Genomic DNA, 3,703 nt, shown 5'->3' with positions numbered 1-3,703 from the left:
GGTTCATCCCTTCGCTGTTAAGGGCCATTGCCCGAAACGTCTATTATACACGTTCTTGTGTCGAATGTGTTGATTGTTATTTGAGTGTCGTCAGTCGGGGGGTGAGGCGGGGGGTTGAGCTTCAAGTTGATTTTGTTTGACCAGCTGAGAACTCAAGAGGCCAGGGAGTCTCATTTGTCAAGAGTGACTCGGGGTGGTGAGTTGGGGTGCGGCAGGGGCTGGCGGGGGGGGGGTCCCGTGGGCTCGGCCCGACTCGCGTGACCGATTTCCCTTGGTGTTTAGATGTGGATGTGGTCTCTAGCACCATTAGAAATCGGTTATGCGGGCGGGAATCGTCACCCACGTCGCCATCGTCAGCTGCTACAGCGGTCGCAAGAGGTGCAGGGAGATGGGGGGGTGTGAAGAGGCGAGCCGTGGGGAGCGGTGGCGCAGCGGTTAGCGCGCTGCGCTGCGAAGCCGGCGACCCGAGATCGACTCTCGCTCACGGTCAACACCAACGCCGATGACGATTATCTAAACTGGACCCGGCCATCTGTTGTATATGTTGGGTGTGAAAATTTTGATGTGTTGTATGCGTGCGTGGGTGAAATTATTATGTTGTATATGTGGGTTATGAATATTCAGTGAAAATAATAATAATCAATCGAAATTTGGCCAAAGGTGTAATTATCCGGAAATACTTTAATCCATGTAATTACGCACATTTAATTATGCCAATTCGAGAGGTAATTGTAGTAATTATGCGAGTGGGTGTAATTATGATAATGCAAGTCGTTATGATAACCAGACTCCGCCTCGGTGACGAGGGTGGGTTATCGATCGGAATAAGGCAATTAATCGTATGCAGTTATGCAGGTGTGGTGTAAGTATACAAGATTAACTTAGATTAACTCGGCCTCGTTGTCTAGGTTCGTCTCATTCTCGCTTATTTAGGTCCCCGGTTCGCCCCGTTATCGCTTTAACATTTACTGGGTATGTGTTAGTGTGTTTATTAAGGTCACCAAGTTCAGATCTCAACGCAGAAGCAGATCTTATGCATAGTTCAGGAAAGAATCACACAACCACTTCTGTATTAATCAATTTATTACTAATTCAACCTCAACTATGATATAGTATGCGAACTCTCAATCCCGGAACGTCAACACGGCATCAATACAGTATCATCAATGATTGTCTGATTTCACTTGACAACGGCACATGGATCCCGCGTAACGCGATGGTTGTTAGTGAGAGAGAGTCGTTAAAACATGCAAATACTATGCTAAGAAAACCTTAACGTTAATGAATGATTATACTTGAAAGATTATACGGCGATAAAACACAATCAAAAACAGTTATTATTCTTAAAGGCACCAATCTCAACAGATACATCGGCAGGTTATCTGACAACAGAATGCTCGGAGTAAAGGCCTGCAACGGCGCTCCTTTTCCGAAGATCTGCTGGGAATTTAAGCGATTAAGAGTACAGTCCACTAAATATTAAAGATAATACTCTTACAAATGACGGATGGCCATCACTCGGTCTCGAGTTTTTCTTCACAGCCACGGATGGCTTATGGGTTCGAGTGGGTTTGAGTGGTAAGAGTTGTCTTCAATAGTCAGTGTTCGGAGTCGGTTCTTTATGTCAAACAGACGCCAGGTGGTCGTGTGGTGAGGGGGCGGTGCGCGTCATACGTATTAGTCGCTCCTCTGTCGCCGTGGTGAATTTGGTTCGGATGTCCGTTGACACGCTGTCGTAATTCGGAACCCGGTCGGTAGGTGGCGCCCACAGCTCGCTCGCAGCGTCGTCGCCAAACCGCGATTCTCGCGGCAGCAGGGAAACCGCCGACTCGGCAGAGGTTGGCTGTCGCGGCCGAGTTGAGCTGTCAAGCGGGTCTTGCCCGCCTGCAGAGGAGATGGGGAGCCGCTTGAGTCGAGCCCCGAGAGCCGTCTGAACTCGGCTGAGTCCCAGAAGCTGAAGAGTCGAGCCGACCCGTTAGTCGCAGCTCGCCCTTGAGTCGACCCGCTCGGTCGAGCTGAAGATGAGTCGAGCCGACCCGCTCGGTCGAGCTCGCTCCGGAGCCGACCCACTGGTCGAACTCGTGATGAGTTGACTCCTGGTCGAACTGGTTTCCAATGCTCAGAGTCCTTTCTTTTATGCCGAAAAATCCCTTTGGGTCCTGCCCACAAGGCGGGGTTTTCTTTTGATTTACTGTGTCAGGATCTGTCCGTGTGTAGGTGTGTTCATGTGTGTGTCCGTACGTCCGTGTGCTTGTGTGCATCACCCACGGCATCTTCCGTTGTCATACTCCCTCCATAAAATCCATGAGCAAACAATCAGATGTTACAAATTGCCTCGAAGTCGTCTCTCTGTCTGGCCTCCTTCATGAACCAAAACACAGACGTTACAAATCGTCTCATAGGCACCTCTGTTCGTGTTGCACGACCTGGAGGGAGGGGCACACTCCCTCCGATCCTCACAGCACACAAAGACATGGTTAAAAAGTTTTAAATTAACATTTGTCCCTTACCATTTCCCAGTTATGATTCTGTATGTAACCTCAGGTGTGTCGTTTCCCATCGTGGTGCTTGACTCAAGTGGAGGTGCCTCCCCGAGCACATACACACTCCCATCCCGTGCTGCGGGGATACAAAGACGGCCGGGATCTCCCTTTCTCTCCGACCCTGGGTTTAACATCGCTCTTTATTATGTACTTTATTTCGACCTGGTGGTGATTTATCCCGCTATCCTGGCTTTTCATAAGTTTTACTTTTGTCTTTCATGCATAGGCTTATTATTATTAATTTATTTCCGATATCTTAGGTTAAGGGGTAAGTTTCTTGATCCTAGGAATTCGTATTCCTTGGTGTCTGCATGGTTATATAAGCGGAATATAGTTGACGGTGAATAGCGTTAACATTGATGTTATGTACGATATTATGTATTGTGATGTCTTTAACTTAACTTGTTGGTCAGGCTTCACTGACATGAAGTTGCATTTCATAGCCTCGCAGGTTTTTGCCTCACTCTGTCTCTGCTCGCCGTTGTTGTTGCTGTCCAGCTGACGCCGTTAACTCAAGGCCTCATTAATTTCCGTCACTCCTTGTAGGTGAGGGCGGTTGTACCTTGGAGTCAGTTCTGGTTTTTGTCTGCTTGCTTTTTCTGATGTCCCCTGACCCCGGGAGTTATCATTCCTACTTTATGGCCTGTCGGAGCCCGACTCGCTGTTGTTGGCTTGGTGTGTTGTTCCCGGCTTTTTGCTTACGTTTGCAGTTCGCCGTGCTCTTAATTTCCTTCCCTCTTCAACCTTATATCGACTATTCGCTCCTATCTGGGTGCGATTCAATTTTGACTTAGGAAGGTTCTGATTGTCATATGCTTCGGGTCGAGTTGTATATTAAAGTATGGAAATAACATTTCATATTGACTTAATGATGGTGATGGTTCAGTAGGCGTAACTTGTGGCCTGGTTTAATTGGAGTGGGTGTGAATATCAATAACTTTAGCCTACCCTGTTGTTAAATTCTGATTTTAACGTTGCTTTAATAGCAATACAGAATAATTGAGCTTTTCGACTTAACTAGGCGAACACGAACTTTTGGTGACCTCCGCAGCCTTGTTATTCAGCTGAGTCTGCATCCTTGATATACAACGCTCTTATTCGTCTCACTGTGGTCATCCAACCTTCTGCTCTGGGAGTGTTATTCTTAATTTCAGGTCAAA

The sequence above is a fragment of the Lampetra planeri genome, chromosome 11 (assembly GCF_965212315.1).
Source record: "Lampetra planeri chromosome 11, kcLamPlan1.2.h2, whole genome shotgun sequence".
NCBI lineage: Eukaryota > Metazoa > Chordata > Hyperoartia > Petromyzontiformes > Petromyzontidae > Lampetra > Lampetra planeri.
Note: the sequence above shows the minus strand (reverse complement) of the source record.